At 37.5% G+C, this 25805-nt stretch overlaps 1 protein-coding gene across 9 annotated transcripts in view; it reads left to right on the forward strand.

Moving 5' to 3' along the window:
- LOC145694742 (uncharacterized) overlaps nt 1-25805 on the forward strand; it is a 753582-nt gene that overhangs the window by 500715 nt on the left and 227062 nt on the right. Inside the window, exon 1 of one of the 9 annotated variants that reach the window (XM_081771347.1) lies at nt 21881-22027. The exons of the other annotated variants lie outside the window; for them this stretch is intronic. The gene's annotated coding sequence lies outside the window, so the exon portion shown is untranslated. Of the gene's footprint in view, nt 1-21880; nt 22028-25805 lie in introns of those variants that run through there. 9 annotated transcript variants of the gene reach the window in all.

Here is a 25805-nt window from a genome sequence, read left to right on the forward strand (position 1 = left end):
CATATAAGCATCGACAAGTGGTATGGCTACCGGCGCCAAGCCTGGGGAAGATGGTCTGTACCCACAAAGTTTTCTCCACTCCAGCACCTGGATATATAACAACACTATCTATGGCTTTTGAAATCTTGAAGTTTTACGTCCCATGCGTATGGCGGCTAGGCTAAAGGACACGGTGATGAAAAATGAATGAAATGGTGGAAGGAAGGAAGTGGGAGGAAACGGGAAAACCCCGAGGAAATCCACGCACACGGTGTTTATCCACCACAAAGCTCACTTGGCGCTAGCTGGGATCGAACTGAGGACCCCATGCACCAGAGGTGAACTCTCTACCAGTTCCATGGCTTTGGATTGGATATTGTAACAAAAGAACGCTGACCAAATCTTCAACATACACTGTATTTTATACTATAATGTGGAACAATTTCGGATATCTAACATATCCTTCATCATACACTGTCCATCATGAGACACACACAGATAGTCTGATGAATATATGTTAGATATCCGAAACTGTAACACAAAAATACAGTGTGTGTGTTGAAGCTTTGGCCAGTGTTTGTTCCTTTTGTTACCTGGATATATGACCAAAATAATAATAATAACAATAATAATAATAATAATAATAATAATAATAATAATAAAATAAATAAAATCTGAACGGGACCCCCAAAATTATACAGAAATTGCGTTTCTGTATATGGCAGTTGGTAATCAGTCCAGTTTTTCTCCGTAAGTATTGTTGTACCTACAAATGCAAGTACTTTGGTATTTAGCATCCCTCCTTTCTTTTATCTAATGTTCCTCTCGCTCTTAGCTGTAAGAGCTGCCTGGTTATTGTTGTGTAGTGTTGTATGTAACGTAGGAGTGTGATGAAGGTTACATCCCTAGTTTTTGATGGAAGCGTGATATGGTACTTTTCTCATAGATTAGTGTTGTTGCTGTTCTTTCGAATGCAACTGCACTGCGATATATGTGTGTTAGTTTCAGCACTGAAGAGTCAGATACCAGAGAAGATTTTGTTGGGATTATGTAAGAATATTGTGGTGGAAGATATGGAATGGGTACTCATTGGACAGAATTCTGTTGCTAACGCTTACAGTTAGTGGAACACCTTGAAGGTAGTGTCTGCTTTTGCTTTCTTATTCTAAACTTTTATTTACTCGACTGCACAAGCTCTCTGGCGATCCACACACTAACATTTGTTTAGCTTCGGAAAAGTTATGAAAATTGATGAGTCGGGGCCGGATCAGCATCCTGAGGCTCCCTCATTTATGTATAATTCACAATGTAAACAATAATAAACCTTAAAATAAAATTTTGTTTATCAAAATTAAACAAAGCTCAGAGTACGACGGAAAATGTTTATTTTTGTATAAATACTTTCCTTTTTATTTATATCAGTGTCTAAAAAGTATTAAGCCTTTGGAGGTCAGCATTGAGAATACAGTAATTCTGAATTTGAGACATTATGAGACCACATAAAGTTATTACCGGCTCGAAAGAAACAAGCCTTATGCCTAAAAAATCTTTTTTCCAGTTTTGACGGTTTCTGTACCTCCTGTCACATGTCGTTTGTTGGATCCAAAAATCTGCAGCTGATCCGACTGGAGTGCTACTTCATGCTTACGTATCAATAGCGTGAAAATATAGAAAGTGTGATGTTTATTACGTATTACAAAATTTATTACGCATATGAAATTCTGGCGACTCCCTTCTCCCTGGAGTAAGTAGTAATTTAGTCCTCAGATGCTACCCGGACAATGAATAAAGTATACCATAGAGGATCCATAGTAATTTATTGCACAAAAATGTCTAATGTTCTATGTTTGTCACATACGTAGTCTGTAAAGTGTTCAGAAACAAAACTAGGTGATTGGACACAAAACATCACCAGTAAAATATTAAAATATGTTGAAGATAAAACTGCTGTTACGTAACCAAAAAATGATACAGTTCTATTATTACAGTAATCCAAACATTGATCACAGAGAACAGGTGTGCGTCACATTGCGTACTCATTGCCAACACTTCCTTTCTTGCTCATTCGACGCCCTCTTGCTATTAGCGCCTGGGGCGATCGTCTCACTCGTCCCACCATTCTTAGCTGCGACTATGTTATGTACAGAAAAAATACATACTGTAGATCGAATAACATTTGCAAATAACCTAGCGATCGTAACTCGCGATATTACAACAGCCAGAAAGTAGATGCTGCTTCTAAAGCAAAAGCAGAGAAGATGTATCTCAAAGTATTGTTCAAGAAAACAGGATACGTGAACTGCAATAAATAAGCACCAAAATACGATAAGTCCGCGTAGCGTAGTCGCTAACGCTCTCCCCTTTGGTGCCAGGATCCCGGGTTTGATTCCCGGTGGGGACATCGAGTCGAAAAAGTGTAACAGCTTTTTCAGGTTAACCATCCTAAGTGGAGTTCCGTGTTTTCCTCTCACACGAGGCAAATGCGGGGATAGTACCTAGTACAATGCTCTCAGGCCACTTCTTTTCTTCCTCCCCAGTTCCCCGAAAGTGTGATCGCCGAGGGACGTCATCCCTCATATGTGACGGGTTAATGTGGTAAATAGCTATCGAAAGCCAGAAATCTAATTTATAATCTAAAATACGGCAAAATCAAACAGTTCGAAAAAAATGAATCGAAACATTAGCCAATAAAATAAGATGAAGAAATGGAAACTGCATATGGACACCCAAAATATGTACAGGCTAGAGTGTGTGCGTATTGTGCACGTGGTTCCTAGTTCGATTCCCACTGAGAGCACAAAAATTAATTTTGTCATTATTCACTTTCATTAATCATTCATCTTCTTTAGCCTAAGGGCATAACGTGTGCCGTTAAACTAACATTTAAAATAATCTGCATTAAAAAATACATATCGAAGTACGCAAAATTAAGACATTACAACAGTCATTAAACCGGGCTATCTCTATGGTTTAGAAACATTAATGTTGAACCGACACACAGACTTCCAAACCATTGAGAAGAAAAATCCTAGACCCAAAATTCAGACATAGAATACAATCAGCAGCAGACAGTAGGAAATTAATTAACACACAGACATCCATGGTGACAAAATTGGTTAGATTGGGGTTTAACGTCCCTTTCAGGAAGGCAGTACGATTCGTGGATCTACAGCATAACGTGGGATCCGAACCACATGAGCTGTCAGCGGGAATCGAACCTAAGTCTCCACGATGGTGATATAAGAAATCTCACAAAACAAATAGTTGGGTTCTACTAAAATAGGTGCCATAACAAATATACCATGAAGTGGATTGTTAAAATCAGAAATAATCAGAACTTAGCAGGAATCACACAAGAAGACATCAGAAGAGGAAGACCTTCGTTCTAAATTTCATGAATGGTATGCGGATCAGAAAGTGAAACCGAAGAAAAAGACCGGAACATCTTGGTCTAAAGATAGGAAAGAAGCCCACAGCAAAATAATGCAAGAAATATGGACAGGAAAAAGGCAACAAACTCTACTTTCCGTAGTCCCTTCAGGGCTTATTCGCAGCTAAAAGTAATCAACTCTGGCTTATCTTAGCGGCTTCGTCATATCTAATATTGAACACAGGAAATTTATTTGTTTCGAAAGACGAAAAATGGAACTCTAAAATAGATGTAATGAAAAATTCCCGCCCTATTTACAAAAGCACATGAAACCATTGAAGAAGTTTCCATCTCTGGGGACAGAAACCTCATGGCTCCGTCGAGTCGAGAATCATTGACACATGGTTATAAATGTCCTTTCTCATATTGTATACAATAGGAAAGATGGCAGAAACCATGCCAAGCGTAGACCCAAATGATTAATTTGTCTTTCTGTACGCACTTTCCGAGGACAGATCCTTTTATCAAGCGCACCTGCAGACGCATTCTCCGACTGAACTTAGTCTTTGGTGCAATTTCCCCCTTCCCAGAAGGATGATTTTCAATACACAGAAAGTGAAAATAGTACTGTCAAAATACTGGTAACTCACGATCGAAGATATTGCCCTTCGGAGGAATGTCATAACTTCAGAGGCTGGAATTTCTCCCCCTGCCCGGACTACACCCTCAAATCTTTCGAAGATGCCGTTCTGAAGGAAATTGCAATATAATTTTATTGGAGGATATTGTGAAACATGCTATCTACAATAGAGTGGAAAGCGGCATCTTTTTTATTACACCCTATGTGGGGAAACTCTTCTCAACAGTGGTTCCAGTTCTAAAAATTCCATATTTTTAAGGTCACCACCAACAATACTTTATGCCAGCGTTTTTCAAACTAGTCCTCAAGGTCTATCCATGTGGTGTTCTGAGATTGAACATTAGTTCAAAAAAGGCAGAAAGTAAAATTCAGTTTCGTATCACAGACTGTAGCTGGATCTTGAACAGAGTTTGCATATTACTTAAGAAAGCGCTGTACATTCTCTTATGACTGGCATTTTATAAAATTCATTAACTTACCGATTCCTTTTAAATGCTTATATAATGTAGTCTTCAATCATTAAAAGAAATTGGTTCCGGGTTCGATTCCCGGTAGGGACACTCGATCGAAAAAGTGTAAGAACTTTTTCAGCCCAACCATCCCGAGTGAGGTTTCTCCTTGGTTTCCCTCATTCACACCAGGCAAATGCCGGAATGGTACCTACCATTAATGCACCTAGGCCGCTTCCTTCCCTTTCATTGAATAGCGTGCTCGCCGAAGGACGTCATCCCTCATACGTAACGGGCTAAATGGCCTTGCTGGAGGATGCGTCAGAGTTTTAAACCACAGTAGCTCAGCCCCTAATTAAGCTAGGAAGATAATTTTGATATCAATGTGTTCCTGAAGGATGAAGCTTTCCACCGATATGCACATATGAACTTCATGTATATGGAGGGTGCCACGGCTGCGAGGAGAGGGTAAATTTCGTGCTTTTTGCATCAGGTTTTTTTGGGGGGCATTCCCCCTTGAGGAATACTCAAAAATTGGTATGTGAATGAATGAAGTTGTCCATTACATGATAATACCTTGTAAGTGTACTTGTTGCTTATATGAAAGGAGGAGGGTGGGCAAAGTTGGTCAATTTTTGATACCTACATTTATTTTCTGGACGGTTTCATATAAGACAAGATATCTTTTCATTGAATTAGTCTGCACAATGTTATCTCTTTGGAATCTGTGTTCCATTAGCTTTCCAACGATGTATCAATCATGACTGTGATAATTAGGGGGGTCACCAGGGGCGCCAACACGAAAGTCTGCAACAACCCTTCGAAGATGATATACAGGGCGCTTTCATTGGAATTTCGTTCTGAATTTTTATCTCGCTTTGTATTGCAGCAGTGGTTACCATTTTTAAATGTTATTGTCACAAATGTGTTTGTTGCCTACAAATTAACGTCATTTTGTCAGCGTAGAGTTACTGCAAGAACCCCAAATTCTATTTTTAATATTTTAAAAGAGTTTTTTTGTTGCTTTTACGAGTAGGACGGGAATTGCACAAATGTTACCTCGGTTTAGTCTGTGTTCCATAAACTTTCCAACAATGTATCAATCATGACTGTGATTATTAAGGGGGGTCATCGGGGTCCCCAGCATAAGAGCGTTCAAATCCTTGACGGGCGTACAAAGGTTAAAAATAGGCCATTGCATCGTAACGAGTGTTACATTTGGACGTATTGAGATTATTATAGTAGTTTACCTATGAGGTCAAGATATATGAAACTGCTTCAAAATTCATTTCAAATGTATGTTACCGCAGTACATACATGTACAGTTTAAGCAAACTCTGCGAATTTCCAGCTCAAAATTTGATGTCAATTATATGCTACTTTTTTGATAGCATGATACTCTGAATCAAGCAGATAAAGAGAACAATAAATTGGGTGGATTTTACTGTTAAAAAATGGAAAACTCTAAAATAATGTAATGGATATTACACAAATTGTAACGGATCTAACAAGTGTGAATGAACTTGACACAACTTTACTTTTAATGAACATACGTAAACAACACAATATTGCAATGTTGATAGATGAAAATTTATTAACGTAATACAGTCTAAGAGCTAAAGGGATTTAGATTTCCGGGGTCTCGGCATTTATAGCCATTTAGCCCGTCACGTATGAAGGATGACGTCCCTCGGGGAGCACACTATCCGGAGGAAAGGAAGGAAGGAAGCGACCTGGGAACTATAAGTCAAGTACTAACCCGGTATTTGCCTGGTGTGAATGACGAAAACTTCATTCAGAATGGCTAGCCTGAGAAAGCTTCTTACACTTTTTTTGACTGAGTGCCCCCAGCGGGAATTGAACCCGGGACCGCTCACACTGAAAACAAGAGCGTTAGCGACTGCGCTACGCGGGGCCTCAATCTAAGAGATAAAAACGCAAAACAATAACACACATCAAGCATAAGAATGGATAAAATGTTAGTAATTAATGTGTAGGCCTGTTCATATACTGATCGTTAAAAAGTCATTTTTTCTTATGCTTGAGTAACGTTAACTCGAGAACTACACGAATGCTTGTTAAGCTCATTAACTTTAGTTTTTATGGAAACAAGAAGTATAATGGTTCATGAAGCGCCTCACTCTAAAATTGCTGTTGCAAGTTCGAGGCACAAGATACGAACAAGGTTTTGTTTGCGGAGAGTTTAGGTTAGTGTTTCATACGTGCAGTCTAATATTTAATGCTTGAACTTCCCGATATCATGGCTAATATGAACAATTTTACTTACTATAACTATAGGCAAGAAAACGCCGATCTTTACTTGCTCTACCCCCCACCCCCACCCCCTTCAACTGCTTTGCATAGAATAAAACTTCAATTGCTCAAAAAGACGTGAACTGTAACTTTTTAACAAGAAATCGAACTGTATAGTAAATTTCGTATTTTTCTGATCATTTATACATTAATAATGAACAAGATATATTTGAAACATTTTTCTATCCCCAGGTTTATGTTTACGTGGATTAGTCGAAATTAAGCATCGGAGCTGACTGACAGTGACTTGGCGCTTTATCATGTCCCACAATATTGAATAAAGCTTGCATCCGTAAATGTGTAGAAGGCGTATATAGAGTACATTTCCATACCATAATGGTATGGGACTAGACACTATTCTGTTGCTTTAAATGGCGTCTCACAAAGTAAGGTGGGAGGTTAAAGTTGACAGTGTCACTGTCGTACGAGACATGACACTCATCATTCTCCAAATAAAATCTAGAAATGAGCAGTGTGTGTAGCTCATTTTCCTCCACACTAGTCTCAGGTAATAGTATTGCCCACGAGATGAGGCTAGTAATAAGGTTTCCTTGTTTCGACTTTAGGAATCGCTTTTCTCGTCTCCTTTCGTAAATTTATGTACAAAATTTACGCCCTGATTTTCTTCTTAATTTCACCTAGACATGAGAAGTCCACGAAGGATGTGATTTAACATCTGAACCATTATTTATTATTGAAATATATCGTGTAATGACTTCCGTATCTTTAAACATTGATAAATGATCGTTATTGTGTTTGTATTATCACCTCATTAATTTATGTCTTTTTTTATAAATCATATAACACTAAAATAATATTTGAAATGTGAAATTGTCAATGAAACTCAAGAAATTTCTCGTCTCTTGGGCGACAGTAATTCTGTATGACAAGTGTAAATACACATAGCATTTTCCTGCTTACCTGCACGTTTACGAACATGCACGTGACCGTTTATGTATCAGAGACGGAAAAGACTGGGTGAATACTGTCTTTCTCTATTCCTTTATCCAATAGTAGAGGAATGTGGAAATCTAGAGCTGCCTTTAACAATCTATTGCTTAGTGTTTGTACGTTCATAGGATTCACTGTGTCACGTTGCATTAGCATCACTGTTTCATCGACCTAAATTATCTTTCGGTCTGTGCTCCCCGGTGCGTTGGGAGGCACTGGAGAACACGTCTGCTACGAGAATCCTTTCTTCCCATCGTGTACACTACAAATATACAGCTATGTCAAGATCTGTGAAAGCGGCAATTTTGAGGAACCAGCAACGACCAGCCGGTCTTTCGCAGTCCTGCTACATGGGCACGCTCGATATCCCTTCATTGTACAATAGGCTTTGTCCTTCAAATTACTAGTAGCAGGCTCTGTATGGTGGCCGGTGTGCTGCGACCTTCAAACTAAGATAAGCGTACCCTCTATACATACATATACACAGTTCTTACAGGATCGTATCCAGAACTAGTAGGACTGATTAAAAAAATATATTGAACATTTTGGTACATCGACTTAATACTCTTCAAAATACTTGGGCGTTCATACACTTCTGATGGCGAGCCTTTCAGGTCGCGAAGGCCTTCTGGCAGTCGTCCTCCGGGATGCCGTTCAGTGCCCTCGTCGTTGCCGCTTGGACCGCTTCCACCGAGTCAAAACGATGCCCCTTGAGCTGCCTCTTGATACGGGGGAACAGGAAGAAGTCCGGCGGTGCCACATCAGGGATGAAGGGGGTGAGGCAACATGGAAACGCCGAATTTGGTCAGGAGATCCCTCACAATCCACGCGCCGTGGCACGGCGCGTTGTCATGGTGGAGCTTCCATTTCCCCACCACGTCTGGTCGCACGCGTGTGATTCGATTTCGCAGCCGTGTGAGCATTTCCACGTAAAATCTTGCATTTACACTCTGTCCAGGAGGTACAAACTCCTTATGGACAACGCCACGACGGTCAAAAAATGCAATCAACATCGATTTCGACATTCTGGCCTTCTTTTTACGAAGTGATTGTGCGGCTCATGGTATCCTTGTAGGCCTGCGTAAGCATGTCCTTGGTTTTGGTCGCTGATTTTCCCAGTTTGACGCAAAACTTTTCGCTCCATCGCAACTGACGACGAGGCGTCACAACAGGAGGTCACTAATACAGTGGTCCACACTCAACTAACGCACGCAGGCGACTGCCGCCGGTCGACACCTGTTCCCAAGGTTCCCCTTCATAATATCCGGTCTTGCAGCCCCCCCCCCCCTACATTGCTCCGCGCGCGGGGGGAAAATCAGTCTTACTACTTCTGGATACGACCCTGTAAATGTTTCCACCAGTATAGTGTGGTTTATTATAGTGTGGAGATACCAACGAACTTACTGGTTGTGTATGTAACGTGATTTTTTGTGCACATACACGTGTATGGAAATTAGGATACTCAGTATGACACCATAATTAAGCAAGATTAATACACAATCATTGAAATAGAAGGGAATTTCGCGATAATATGAAAAAAAGTGCCGTTTTATTACGTGGGGTTGGCAACAGTAATGAAATTCAGTTTGCCCTAGTATTCTGTGTTTGTAATAAAGATAGAATCGTCCGAGTGGAGTTGCGTATGTGCAAGTAGCAGTAAGGTGAAATGGCTGCTGTAATACAAAATCCCACCAAATGTAAAGTGAGATCTGTCGTACGACTTCTGAATGTCAAAGGACATAATGCAGCTGACGTCCGTCGGGCAGTGATGCTAGTTTGAGGGAAATTTCCCGTGGCATAGGGAGATTTAGCAAAGAATATTTTAGGGAGGGGAAAAAAATTGAGATTTTACGAATATGAGATAAAATGTAGGAAATTTAGCTTTTCAACAAATGTTATGTTACTAAGCTCTGCGCCAGTATGACGTAAGGCGGTGGCATTCTTTCCCACACAGAAAGTGACAATTTTTCCCCCCACTAGCCTTCCGCGGCCTGGCTTGAGAATGTCATTATATAAGATAACATTGGAGTAGTAACAGAAGATAAAAATCACAAATGTATGTTGTGGAGATACGAGCACAGTATAATATCCCATAGATAGATAGATCGTGAACTAAAATTAGGAAATTTTTATCTTAAAAAGGGAATTTTTAGCATTATTGAGGGAAATTTTTAACTTTAGGACTTATCATCACTACCCTCTGGAATTTGTGCCATTTACGGACCGACAATAATGAGTGAAAGGAACGTCAGGCAGTGGTGCAGTGTGTTTCGAGAAGGGCGTTCAAATATTCATGATACTGAACGTAGGCGATGGCATTACTGCGATCCAACCGCCTCTTTGCAATAAGTGTGCTCGCCGAAGGGTTTCAGGAAGGATTTGATAAAACTGCATCAAATTGTGACTGACAAGTTGGGTTATCACAAACTGCAAAGTGGGTACGAAAAATAACGACAGGCACTCACAGCGGGGAAAGAATAATTGGGCGATTCTCTGGCAAGTGGTCCATTGTCAGTAAATTTTCAAAATTAATTTGAAACTATGATGTTTGTTTTTCTATTAACAAATAGTCTAACTATATACTGAGACATTTATTTTTTTTAATAAGATATATTTACTAGGTTTTGACCACATAAACTTTAACTGTTCTACACTATGCTCAATGCTGTTCACATATTCCAATTTTCAAATAATTTTCAAACTAAATTCTAAATCTATAATTACATGAACCATAGCAAAAACTATGAAGTGGGCCTTCGGCAAAAATTTGGCAATTTTGTTTTAAATTAATGTTTTATTTTGATAGGCAAAAATCGTAGTTTTCTCATGTCATGTTTTGCTGTCCCGTGCGTAACGGAAAACATATGTTTTTCTTGTTTCCTTTGTAATTGTAGAAGATAAAGTATCGAAACTTTTGCTGCAAAGTAGAATTATTATTAACCTGTTAGTGGTACTTATTATTTTTTTTCATTATCCTCCTTATTTCATGAAGTATAGAAATGTTGTTGTTCCGTGCGTAACGTTACGCACGGGACATTTACAGATTTATGTAAGGAAGTGAATAAAATTAAGTTATTAAGATTTCAATATCTGTTTATTGTTATTGGAGTTAAACAATGAACAATAAACTTTTATATTAACTCAAAGAAACATGAATTTGCTGAAACTAAACCAAACATAACTACCAAAAACGTCTACGTTAAGTTATATAGAAATTTACCACGAGGCTTGGAAACAAATTATTATGATAAATCACACTTTTTTCTTTTCGTTTGAAAGGTAGGTATCTAAGTTGGTTTGACAGTCTTGTAGCGGATAAATGATTTTCTTCAAAGTTCTTTACAAAAATGGTTTATGGTTCTGGAACTTGATAGTATATTCTTTCACCCTTTATCAACAAATTAGGTGCTTGAAGTATATTTAAAACTTGATCAAATGAGACATAATACTTATTTTTTTCACAAATACAAAACTTTGTACAACTATTGTCCATGCATTTCAGATTCATTACTCTAATGTCTCCATCTTCTTCTACGTCACTTTCAGACTCACATACATACCACTATTTAATCCTCAGGCGTTCAGTACAAATAAATAAATAAATAAATAAAACTACTTAATCCTATTTCTATAAGAACCACAATCTAATTTCACTAGGAGAAATACACCTACTCTAATATTGCCCATTCTGAGCTCGACCGTTAGAGGGTTGGAATAACATTATCAACATCGTCTTCAAAGTTGTATTCTGAATTAATGTCGCTCTCATCACTTAATGAATATATCATGCTGTACACTGGCACTCTTTTCGTTTTCCTTGAACCAATCTAAGTTGAATTATCATGTTCCTCTTCACATTTTAGAGCGTTTTCCTCTTGTAAATGGTCAACAACGAAACAATCCGGAACGAGTTTCGCAAAAGAAACATGAAAGGAAAAGTTAATCTTTTAACTTGTCTATAACGCTGTATTCTCAATTTATTTTTCAGTCTCACCTTGTTCCTATGTTTGTTTAAATTTTCTAGCCCTTTCAGCGCCACTCATTGCTTTTGTTGATCGATTCAGTTCATCACTGACAATATTACTTGGAACAGAGTTACTTGCCTTTGAATCGTATTATTTACTTAAAAATCACACTAAAGCAAATCTTCACTGTGAAGTAATAATTAATAATAGCAAATAACCAAAACCAACCGTTTCCCTTCAATTTACTTTCCCGCATTTCACCTGACAATGCAACGTTCGAACAGCTCAACAGTTGTACAACATTATGTAGTTTGAACGCCACCAATCAGCACTCAGACAAATACCATAAAGACATGGTAATAACACTAAGCGGGTTGCCTAGTTGATACTTTGGAATGTAATTTAATTCATTTAAATTAAATTATAGATGCAAATTTTTTATGCTTGTTAATGTCCAAATGTTAATCTTAAAATATCAATCTCTTTAGTAAGGATATTGCATAATAACAGTCTTAGAACAACCAAACAATTGCATGGTTACTTTTCTGTCCCGTGCGTAACGGTGAGTCGAAAAAGAAAACATAATGTGAAGCTAATTAAATTATATTTTCGAATTTAAAAATATAATGCACAATAAGGAGAATGAATGTAGGACATAAGTGATGGCATATAAAATGAAAAAGCTGCCATAAATCGCAGAGAATATCAAATGAAATTGAGGTTGTCAAATGAGCTTTTTGTCTGAGTCCCGTGCGTAACGCTGAGAATCACCCAATTGCTGTTTTTTTTTTTTTTTTTTCCCCACTAGTGATGACCACTTCTCACATAGTGACGGGGCATAAAGCGTGGACATCATACGGCATTACTTCGAAATGTAACCAATGAATGTACTTGTATATCAATCACAAATAAATTTCTTCTCATTTTCTTTCTTTTTTGTTAAATATTTTTTTAACGCGCGCTTCATGAGCGGTTCGTATGAGGTAGGGAAGTGCTTGCTTGCTTTCAGTATAGATCAGCGTTTCCCAACCTTTTTCAACTTGCGGCACACTTCAGGGTAACTTGAATTCTCGCGGCACACATATTATTATTATTATTATTATTATTATTATTATTATTATTATTATTATTATTATTATTATTATTTGAAAATATAAAATACTGTAGTATTTTTTTCTGATTACTGACATCCTTCTCACAGAGAAGAAAGCTAGACCACTGTTTTTTCCCCGTGGTAAATCATTATGCTTATTTTTCATTTTAATTTAAAAATAGAAAACAATTACAATCAGATATAGGGCTCAAGTTGTTAAAAATACATTTTTTTTTTCGAAAACTGTATCCAACCTTTCATTAAGAAGGAGGATCACTAAATAACGAACGAACAAACGAATCTCTTTTACTTTTAAAACACAAATATAGGTAATTCGTATGCATGTTTACTTTGCCGGAAGGATTGAACAATATTTTAAAATTTCAAGTTACGAAATAGTCTGCAACAATAAAGAAGCAATAATGGTCATAACAGTGATAACAAATACTTTTTTTTTTCAAAATTAGAAATGTACAGAAAAATGTTCTACAGAAAAGTAACACAGTATGAAACTTTAAATTTTAGATTCATAGTAGTAATTTGAAATACAAATATACCTTTTTCTGTATGTCTTGCAATTTGATTGCTATAGAATTAATAATTTTGTTCCGATTTCCTCGCGGCACACCAGCGACCCAATCGCGGCACACCACTGTGCCGCGGCACACCGGTTGGGAAACGCTGGTATAGATAGAGAAGGTCTGAAGGCAGGGATGACGTAACGTTAAAAGAAAAAAAATGTAATTTCCGATCGAGGCCGACACAGTTGTTTTGCGAACTCTACACCAATGACCAGGATGGTAAAGTCTGAACGCTAATTTACAGCGATGTATTTTTTATCATCATTTTAAATAATCCACGTTCGTTTTTTTTTCACTAAAGAATGAAGCAGAAGACGTAAATTTAAGTTTCCCTTTTTTCCCTCAAAAAATTCTTATTTTGTGGTGCGTTTTGTTGGGTTTTTGTTAGCTTTTGTGACAGAAGAAATCCTCATGAGACAACTTTAGAAAAAGAAAAAAAAAATCATAAATTACGAAAGTGTGTTGTCAAAGGAGGAATATGAGATTACTATTCTGTAGCTATCACTTTGGAAACCCTCATATATCGTAGGGGAAACCAACGAAGATTCATGTAAGAATTTCTGTCAACCACTACCTGCTGTATTCACTCCTTCATTCCCCTACACAAGCGAGTTGTTTTGCGGATGGTGGTTCAAATATTTTACAATATATATTTTAGCTCTTCAGTGAGAAAGTATAAAGGACAATTCGTTCCGTTTTGTCTTTCTCTGTCTTTGTTCGGTGCATTGTTCACCCTTTCTTTTGGTCATAAGCCCAAAAATTGACGAAGCAATTGCACCCTGGGGTTTGGGTCACGTAACAGGAAGGTTTAAAGATTTACGAAAGGGGACTACAGTTTCAATGTGGATTTTGTGAAAAAAGAAAAACATTCTGAGTTACTGTCAAGGACACACACACATTAGGGGGTTCTCTTTTAAAAATATATACTTTTCTTTCTTTCTTTATACGAGAGAGGGAGGGACTCTGGAAAACAGAAACGTAGACAAACGGGTAAAAAACATTCTGTAAAGCCGAGTAAAAGAATAGTCGGGATATTTGACTCAAGCGAACATTAGAAGCAGCAACCAAGCCATACTCTATCAAACTTACAATATAGTTGAAGTACTCACACTATGGCGAATCAAACATTTAAGTTGTACTAGGCATCCTGGTGCCGGCTCAGTTGTCCACTTTTGTTGGATTCCGAGGCATGTAATTCTTGGCATTCTTGGTAATGAGCAGGCGGATTCCGTGGCAAAAGATACAATTCTTCATGGTGTTGCACTAGTGACGCCCGTCCCTTGGACTGATCTTCATCCGGTATTCACATCTCGTCTTCCGCAACAATGACAGTCGAAATGGGATCACGCATATGCCAACAAATTGCATGCCATTAAACCACGGTTATGAATATGGACTTCTAGCTCCCGACAGTCTCGTTGCGAAGTAGTTTTACTCGATTTCGTATTGGACACAGTCATTTTACGCATGCATATCGTTTACGTGGAGTTGCAGTTCCAGAATGTGTTTTGGAAGGAGGGGACCTATTATCAATTCGTCATCTTCTTGTCGATTGTCCCGCTCTGGCTCGACATCGACAACGTTACTAGCTTCCTGACGACCTGCACTTGTTGCTTGGTGACGACACTCGTTTTCTCTGGGTTGCTGCTAATTTTAAGAAACCTTGACGTTTTGCATGCAATTTAATTTTAGCTCGTGTGTGTTTTTCTTGTATTTTAATTAACTTATTTCTGGTTTTGTAATTTGTTTTTCTGTTTGTTAGGTCGTTACATGGGTGCAAAAAGACCCCGCCATTAGCACACTGTAAATACCACAGATTAAGCGAAATATATTTAATTTCATGATTTTATATTCCGTCAAAATTGAACAAGTATCATTATATACCTGTACATAGTATAAAAGATTTTCTGTACGACACTGTTTTTCGTTATGGCAAGAAGTTCTATGGAGTTGTTTATGATTGTGGCATGATTGATCTCGGTTCACGGCTAATCAATGAAATTAGGCTATTTTCTTTTATTTGGAAATTTCGATGTGAAGTTGCTGTGTATATATACGTATGCTGTTCAGCGTGCGAACGTACATTCATTATTAAATGAATTACTTGTCCCAAGGAATAGAGAAAAGGGTCAACATTCTACATTTATAGAGCAAATCTTAACTTAGCAATCTTAACTAGGGAGACCACATTAAGAGCCTGCCTTACTAAAAATAATGCAAAATTTACCATTTTCTTTTGCTTGTTTATTCATAAGTGAAAGGAGATAATAATATGCAACTTACCACAATCATAGATAATGTTGTTCTACAACAGAAAATATGAACCTGAAGAATTTTCAGTGTTGCCATCCATAGAAATTACAGTGTTGCCAGAATAACAATTTCCCTAAAATCTAAGTTAAGGCAGCGACTAGAGGAACGATCTCAACTGCACTTGGTTACGTTGTGTTGTTTTGGTTTGCTGTGTACTACTTTTTAAATAGCATTATTATTTAGGTTTAATAACTGTATGTTAAAACTATTTTGTTTGTTACAAACTAAATCCAACTATTATTTAGAGGCGTGGTATACAACTTAACATGGAATCAGAATTACATAGCTCCTGCCTTGGGGTAGGGGCACTTTTGCTCAGTGTTAGAGCACTCACTTGTGGCGCAAAGAGAGATCTAGTTCGATCTCCAGGCACGTAAGTTTATGGTGGACACCATCGTGTCCGTGAGTTTTCTCGAGGTTATCCCGCTACCTCCTGCGTTCTCATTCCACCATTTGCTTCATAATTATTCACTTTCATTAATAATTATCCGTTAGCCTACAGTCCATAATCGTGGGATATGAAACTAGAAATTTTATTTAATTTCACCGAAGACGGTAACATTACTGAGCCACGACAAACCTAATCAATACTTGGTAATAAATTATGTAAAACTAAGCTCTATTCCACAAAGAACTTTCCTGTCTCTAATACCCAGTAATGGGCAAACTACGTCCTATGAGTCACACTGAAAGATTCTCTCGGTGTTACCAACAGACAATTACCATTTCGTGTTAAATAAGAGATTCGAAAATCATTAAACAATACATATAATGTATTTGTTATATCTATGTTCAGACTTGGAGCCGTCGAAACATTTTCAAACAGATTTGGAAATTTTGGGGTAGCCTTAGACTGAAAACGGAAAAATTGCCACAGAGTAAAAGTGCCATAGAAATTTAAGATTTTTAAATCTTTGCTAATTCTTATATACAATGCAACTAGCTTTCTCAAGCTATAATGGTGGAAATACAATCATTTGCACTAGTGTGAGACTAGAGAATATTTGCCAGGTATTAATCATTCTCCCGATTGAAAATCCTGACGAAAATCTCTATCCTATTTTTATGTACGATCTTACTTTGTTTTAAATAAAATAAATGAAATCTTGCAGTTTATTGTCCTACGACTATGCCCTTTAGGCTATAGGAGACGGATAATTAAGACAAGTGAATGATGAAGGAATTTGTGGAATGAGAATGTGGAAGAAACGGGAGTGCCCAGAGAAACTCATGGGCACGATGTCCACCACAAACTAACTTGGCCGGGGGTCGAACAAGGGACCCTACGTACCAGAAATACGCACTCTACCAGTGAGCCACCGTGCCCCATATTTTGTGTAAATGTACCAAATAGCTTGGTTATTATTTAGTGCTTTTCTTCCAGACATATTCCGGGGACTTGACCACTTGTCCTTCCCTCACCCCCTTTCCCGAAGTAAGAAAAAGTAATTACATGTTACTCTTGTGCAGTGGACGTCCTTGAGGAAAGTGTTATAATGGACCCCCGCACATTGATTGTAACCTCTTCTTCCTCCCCACCCAACAAAATTTTATGGCAGAAATGGTGTTAGTATTGTTTCTTGATCTTTTAGTTACGAATCTAAATGAGTGTACCTTATTACAGCAGTACAGCAACCAAGTTTCAAATGTGTAGAATTTCCTGAGATCAGAATTATTATACAGTGAAACCTGTCTTTAGCGGAATCGAGCGGGACTTGAAAAAAATTCCGTTAAAGTCAGGTTTCCGCTTAGTGGAGGTAGACCTTTCCTTTAAAAAAAAATACATGCTTATAAAGGGGCATACTGAGAAAGTATATTGCTGTATGTACATTGTTCGATTACAGTGCTTCTTTCTTCTGCGAATAAATACACCAAAAAAATTAAAATGAATACAAAATATACTATGCACAGGTTTTCTTTATTTTTCTAATAGCCAAGCAGGGTTTTCTGTGTACATTGCTGCTTGGCTGCTTGACTTTCCGCATACACTTTAGCCTGAGAAATTATACTAAGTGAATCAGAATCATTTTTCCGTAAGGCAAATTTTTGCAGTTCCTTTAAACTTCTGAGAGCATCTTGATATGTATTTATTCTACACTCTTCTTCGAACTCGGTATCGTATCCCTCTTCTTCCTCTATCTCTTTTTCTACTTTCCTACATTCCGTATGATTCTTGACTAAGTAGCGGAGATTAAGGACAATTTGTGGGGGGTGAATATGAGTAGTGGTTGGGGAAGGTCTACACTGTACAGAAATATTTAACAAAAGAACGAACATTTTATCGCAGACAGTATAATGTATATGTCTTACAAAATGTCTAAACATCTTCTAAACGCTGTAGTCCGGAACTCAGAGTTTTCCGTTAAATGTTTATTTTTCTTTCCGTTGTCCGCGTAACACAGTTTCCGCTTAATGAAGGGACTTTTTACACGTTTTGTTCTCCAAAATTCATGGGACCGTGAAATATTTCCGTTTAAGACAGTTTTCCGTTTAATAAAGGGTCCGTTGAAGACAGGTTTTACTGTAGTACAGTCGAAACCGTTTATAACAACATCGCTTTTGACGACGTATTGGGTATAACAACGAAATCTAACGGTCCTGTTTAAACCCTATATAAAAACTATTTAAGAAATCGCTTAGTACGACATTGCTTATAGCGACATATCGTATAAAACGACTTTTTTTTTTTATCACATTATCGGAGAAATGTATCGGCTATAACGTTCAATGTTGATTTTTGTTTGTTACGTGTTTTGAGATTGCTCACAACAATGTAAGGTTTATTTTTGTACGGTAATAAATTAATTTTTTAATACAGTATCTGTAACGAGAATACTGTATGCCATTCATGACTTGTACTATACAACACGTACAGTAAGTTTAAAACATGCTCGGCAAGTGAATAGCCTAAAACTTATTGTTAGATACGAAATTTTGAGCAAGAAAATGAAAACCCGGTTTGTGCGACTATCAGCTATAACGACCGTAAATTTGCGGTCCCTTCAGAGTCGTTATAACCGGTTTATTGTGTATATATAAAACGAAAGGATGAGACAAACTGAGTGTGCTTGCAGGTGACATCATACTATTGTTCTCAACACTTTTCCACCGCAGCACCATACACAAAAATTAATTTATTTACTTATCCACAACAACATCGTGTCGGTGAGTTTTCTCGGGTTTCTCCCAGTTTCTTATTCCACCAGTTCTTCCATCATCATTCACTTGCGTTAACCACAATCTCCTTTAGCCTGAAAGAGGCATAAGCGTGGAACATTTAGTTTTACTTATCCACGATATTGGGTTAGGGAACTGGCCGCTAGTTAAAGTTATTAGGCTGCTTTATGTATTTTTACTTGGGTTTTCTTTTAAAAAAAATTTTTAAAAAAAGTATTCAAAGAAAAGACAGAATCAACTTGAACACGTGTGGCAGTGTTGCTGAAAGTAAAGGGACTGCCTGCTGTTATACCACTGCCTCTCTTCTATCAACGTATTCATGTGACAGATACTGAAGACCAAAATAACAAACCTTTTGGAGACTTATGTCCAGAGCACTGCCTTCTCCATCCGTCCGCTCCCTCTACCTGCCTGCTCAATCAGCCAAAAAGTGCGTGTACCTTTCATCACGAATTCGCCACTAGGTGGCAGGTCCTACCATGGCATCCTAGCGTTTGACAGTCAATGCTGTTGCGTTGCAGTTTGACATCTATACGTACACTATACATGCTAATGGAAAGAATTTAAAGAAATCTAAATGGTTTGCGTAAAATATATAATATGCGGTAGTCATTGAAGAAGAACAAAAAAATATTTGTTCAAATAGAAACGCATTTGTTGATGTGACGGCTGAGGCACAAAAATGAAAGAATACGCTCAATCATACATTGGCCTAAATAGAATAGGTCTATATATAATTTTATGCTTTCGTGTGAAGGAACTCTGATGCTATAAGCAAGGGTGCCGATCATTGGGGGCAGGGGCCCCGGCCCCCCGCATTGTACTTATAAATATGCTATATTCGGTATAATTTGAATGCAATTTGTCTTAAAATCCTCATATACTGTATGTCTTCTGCATCTGAATGCCCCCCTCCCAAATTTACTGACAAATCGACGCCATTAACTATAAGAGTAGTTACACAGGGTGGTTCAAAAGTAGGTATACGCCTACACCCCTGCATTGATCAGATATACCCTCTAACATTCTTGCTTATAGGTTCATTTGTTTCGGCTGTTCCGAGCTTAAGATAGGGCCTATAAGTACAAAGACATTAAGAATAAATAAAAAAGAAACTAAGTCTACCTTATGGATAGCAATAAGAAATGATATAAAAAGCAATGGGTTTATCAGTAAGTTACTGTATACCTACTTTTGGGCCACCCTCTTATATATCATAAGGAAGTTTAAACCCCAACACTAGTCATTACTAATACAAATGTGAAACACAAAGAATTGTACCTTTTCTAATAAACTTTGGGCTATCGCAAACCACACAACATGTTATATAAACTGTTTTTACTCTAAGCCAAATTGTGCATTGTTTTAATATTAAAATTAGTATTGCCCACGATACGAGACAGTCTGTCTATGAGAAACGAGATGACAAAGCTGTCCCACAATATAGCAACAGCTTCTTGAGATGAAGTAGCTTAAATCTTGTCTCGAGAGCAACAATATCCAATATATACAAGTGAGTATCGTTTCAGTAGACTTCCAAGCTATGCAAATTGAATACTATATTGAAGACACGGAGTATATTCTTGGGACTGAATCGATTACTGAGAAACGTTTCGCAAAATCTCTTATCGTTTTTGCTATATTTATTTATTTATTTATTTAGCCTGTTTTGACTTACAATATGGAGAGTATCTCCTATAAGTTCTACAGTTGTCAAGTATATAAATGCAAATTGTAATTACAACTTATTACACCATTTGAAGTACAAAATTATAACAGACATCACATGTTAAATTTGTTATATCATTACATCATATTCATACATTGTCATCATTTGCAAATTCCTGAACTGAATAATATTTAAATATTATTCATAGTATTTCATTGAAACTGGACGTAGTACTAAATTTCTTCAACTTCCAGTTTTACTAAAATATAGGGGTGCAGATGGGTTATTTTCCTGAGACCATGAGTCAATTTCCGAAAAGTTTGTGGCTATCTATCACCGTTTTGAGTTATACGCTTTACTGTTGAAACCGGAAGTGGTCGAATTCAACCATTCCGGCTTAAGTAGAAAGTAGTCCAAGGAGATGGGAAATATTCCTGGGGCACTGAATCGATTCCCGAAAACTGCATGTCGATAGCTCTTGCCGTTTTTGCTCTGATACCTGTCAACGGAAGGATATAGCCGTTCTATAAGACTGCCAACACTTATACATAGTATAGTTTGGAAGTCTAATACTGAAGATCTTTTTCATTTTGTAACTCCTTGTTAATATACCCCATTGTTGAACTCGTCAAATGTGTAGTATACAGTTAGTTTATTGACTTAGAGAGTTTCGTATATGGAACTGCCAAAGACTTGAGGAAAAAACGGAAAATCTAGTATCCCTCATTTATACCCCTATTAATGTTCTTACGTAATTCATTATCGGATGGTATTTCATGAAATAGCACTCCATTGTATTCCAACTTGCCTTTTCTTGCTTTGCAGAATGATACCCAACAATATAAGACCATTTTCTTTTCTAAACTATTGGAAAAGCGTGGTCATTCCTATGCAAACCATAAATATTTACTCACAAAAATGGGCAGTACGTGCTGCACTCTAGCGTCGAAATTAGAAAACAAGCGTTCACGCGGGAGACAATGGTTTTTGAAAAGAATGAACAGGCAGGTAAGTGAATCGAGGAGGCGGTGGTCCAGAGGCATTTTTGTCCCGTGAGTTCGGAGTCGGCAACGACCATCAAGACAAATATTTTTTTCTTTCCTATTCTTTTTCTTCACATTCAAAACACTGGGGGGAGGAGCAGTCATAAAACTTTCTTGTAGGGGCGGAGGAAAGAGCAAAGTTGATGCGATACGGGGCAGTGAGAGGAATGAATTTGCTTCTCACCGATTGGAGAGAAGATAGGTTAGGGGTTTGCGTTTGCCAGCTTTGGATCAGTCTGGAAATCGTGTTCATTCATTGTAATCCCTTTGAAACGTCGCGCGCATCCCTACTGAGAGCTGTACGAACTAGTCAGTGAGTGCTTTTTCAAGAAATTGGCGCTCTATCAGTTTTTGTGTTCAAGAAGTTTTGAGTCACGTGTGTGTGGGGGGGGTATGGGTTTGTGTGTTAGGGTGTCAAGATTCTCACCATTACTATTGGGACGATCAGTCACGTACCAATATATTTCAATCATGTCGGATTTAGGTAAGTTTTTTTAATTTTTTTTTCCTTACATCTAAAGTTCTTTCAACTAAACATTATATCAGCCGACTAGGCAAACAAACCAAGTTGATTAGTGCCGAAAATAATCAGCATGTGGAACATTATTTTTTTCCTAAATTATTATTGTAACGTTTTACGTTTAGTTTGGTATATTTCATTATCACTCTAAAATAACAAACCTAAACCCACAAGTTCCCACCCCCTGCTAATCTAGTGGCTAAAGCCCGTCTATCGGTGGTATTAAAACAAACATCATATGAGAAGATTAAAAAGTTAGGATGCATGAAAGCTTCTTGGTTGCGGCAAGGGATCTGGCAATAATGGTAGAATGCCTATGGTGATCATGATGATGATATGATTTAAGAATCTCGAAGGATTATCACCTTAGGAACAAAAGCTCATTAGTGAATTATCTTCTTCATAAAGCCAATACATTTCCATAATGATTATATAATCTATCATTTCGTGACTTTCTGCATATTTCTCGGTAAACCAAAGGTTTTTTGATCGAAGATTTCTCAACTAAAACTCCATATACGCGTATCCTTTCCATACGAATAACGCGGTGATATTACACATATCTCAGTTCAGAAACTCCATTAATGAAGTGACGTGAAAGAATTCGGAATTAACCGATCATGAAGAACAATGTTGAAAGAGATTTGTTAAAGAGATATGCCGGTGGTATATTTTAATTCTTACTAGTTTCGTCTCGGCTGGAAATTCGAGATGAGAAACTCTTAAGCCTCTTATCGTGTTCTTCCATTTCCTACGATCACTACAGTTATGTCAATTATTTTGTAATTTGTATTCAACAAATCTTTTTCGACATTGTTCTTTATAATCGGCCAATTCCAAATCATTCCACACGCCCCTTCATTAACACGCCCAACGGAGATCGGGTCATTTTTGACCCATAAATGGTTTATTTTAATTTTTTTTCCTTTTTTTTATTTTTTCTGGTCATCGGCCTAGGTATGCTTCTTTTAACCTACGTACCATGCAGTAGCATTCTTTATTTGTCAACTACAAATAAACAATTCTTTGTCTGGGTCTTGAATGACCCGGTCTTCGCTGTTTACGTGAAGGATATTTTATTTTTCTTGTCTATCTCACACCGTCCGATTTGTTGCAATTATACTCACCCTGCATGGTTACTTCCTCATTCCCTTAGCATGCTCCAACATGTCAGCAGTGTTGCCAGGTGGCAAAAAATTCCCTCAAAACGGGAAATTCATATCAGTGGCGGGAATGCGGGGTATTTTCTTCCAAATATGTAGGATATGAGATAATTTTCTTCAAATTATGTACTAATGGAAACTCACGGTAATATATATGCATATCTGGGTATATTTGTGTGCGTTATATATTTGCGGGAAACATTGAATCATATTGGAAAATTTCATGTCTATACGGACGGGAAATTTCCTTTCATGAACTGGTAACACTGTCTGTCAGAGTAAATATCTTAACATTTTAGTCCAATTTGATTCATGCAGATGAAGAATGGAAATAAACTGTGCACGTCTGTTCTCTGTGCGGTAATAATGTCCGAGCAAAAGTTTTTGAAAACTTCAGACGAGATATTTCGTGAACTGATTAGACAGCAACAAGAAAGTGCTGAAGCTATTATAGTCGGGGTTCTGGCTGCCCCTCCCCCATTTTTACCTTCTAGATCCGCCACTGAAGACCAATATGCTCACCACTAATATCAGACTTTAAATTAATTGGAAATTAGTAATAATACTATGTTCTCCTTAAAGAACAATTAAAATATTGATGGGTCAAAAAAGACCCTATGTTCGTCGGATACGTTGTTTCTAGTATCTTCGCTGGGCGAGTGTTAACAGAATTTCTGGTGTGAGATGTATCATCGCGTTATTCGTGTTTTAGTTGAGAAATCTTAGAGAGATAAAAAGAAACTTGGGTTTACCGAGAAATATGCAGAGTCAGGATGTGATAGATTATAATCATTATGAAATATATTGTCTTTATGTTGAACAAATTTCATTAAGAAGATTTTGTTTCTGTGTCGTTAATCCTTGGAGGTCCTTAAAATATATCAATATATCATAGTCATCCTAGGTATTCTACCATTATTGGCACATCACTTCCCGCAACCGAGACGCTTTCAAGCACCTTAACCTCTCGCGTCTTCCCGTACCGTCAATCACCTGTATTCTCTCACTGCCCCCTTTTTCCTGTCACCATACATCCAAGCCCGTTCCTAATGATGTAAATCATGTAATTAACTCAAAATAATAACCATATACGGTATTGGCAAACTAATCAGAACCTGTTTACACAAACAGACATTATTTTATTAGTTTGAAGTTTTATTGGCTTTTATAAAAAATAAGTTTCACTTCAATCGAAGGTTTTTACAATACAGACCAGTGAAAAAAGAAAATTTTTCATTGAACAAGAAATGCATTTTAAGGGTCTACATTTTTTAACGTAGAATTACCTACTTTGAATTAATGACGAACGCTTGCTGACAGCTATTGTTTCACACAAGCGATTGATACGTGTGATCTCACTCTATCACTCTGTTTCAACGTTTTTTTTTTTTTTCTGACTTGTTTCACGTGTTGTGATCAGTCTCTCTCTTTTCCTTTATATTTCCTAATTTTACTGAAAAAAGAAAGGGAAGAAACGCTAGTGCTCGGTCACTTGGAAGACAGAAACCAAAATCCACTGTATCTTTTCAATACATTGCACCAAGGGCGCCCATCAGGGGGGCAAGGTGGGGCGCTCGCCCCCCTCCCCCCAGAGAAAATTGTACTTCAGAATATCGAAAATCCAATAGAATTTTTACATTAGTTACAGCAAAATTTGAAAGTATTTTTGAAACGTCGCTTATACTCCCCCCCTTCCTTGGAAACCACAACATGGGTGCCCTTGCATTGCACTCATGTTAATGAAAGGACGAGGTATAAACAAATCTTCTAAATCAGTGATCGCCAAACCGTCGATCGCGAGCTACAATAGCTCGTGGAGACATTTTCGGTAGATTGCGTTAACGCTCCGGTTGGCTAACCTTCATTCCTCTAGTGAGTTGATGCTAAGGACAAGGGGCGTTGACGACAATAACTGCTGCCATTGTCAGCCTGATCTCACAGTTGATTGTATACGCGTGGGATTGTGCACGTTGTTTATCGTGTGTATATTTGCTAACTTGGATAGTTTGCATATTTATGTTATTTATATTTACACTTTTCATATTTACTATAAATGTAAGTTAACAGGCAATAAGCAAATGTAAGATTTTTTAAATTGGTAGTTCTTTTGGCTGGGAGCTCTCAGTAGAATTTAAAAACGGTACGTTAGTTCAGAAGCTTCCTAAGTTTTGCGACCACTGTTCTAAATTGTGCATTCCCGCTTCGCTGTTCTCATTATTCTTACTGCTTTGCAAAATACTTAATTTAACTACTAATGTAATAAATGTACTTTCATACTAAAACTAGTTGTTTCTCTTTCCCGCTGTACACTATAGGTTGAAACCGTCAAACCTTGCTTAATTAACTTCTAGTTGTTTACATTTAACGTGTTCTACTTAGTCACATCATATTTATGCAAATCTTGAAAGACTTCGTTATACAAATAAGCAATAGCGTAGTGATCTCTATTAATGTGACTTCTTCTTAATGGGGTTCGACATGATGTAGACCAGTGCTATTCAATCTTTTTTCTCGCTTACCCCTAGACCAGTGGCGGCGGTTGGACGTTAAAAGTGGGAAGGGGGGGCAAGGCATGATCA

The sequence above is a fragment of the Thermobia domestica genome, chromosome 9 (assembly GCF_964235325.1).
Source record: "Thermobia domestica chromosome 9, izTheDome1.hap1.1, whole genome shotgun sequence".
Lineage (NCBI taxonomy): Eukaryota > Metazoa > Arthropoda > Insecta > Zygentoma > Lepismatidae > Thermobia > Thermobia domestica.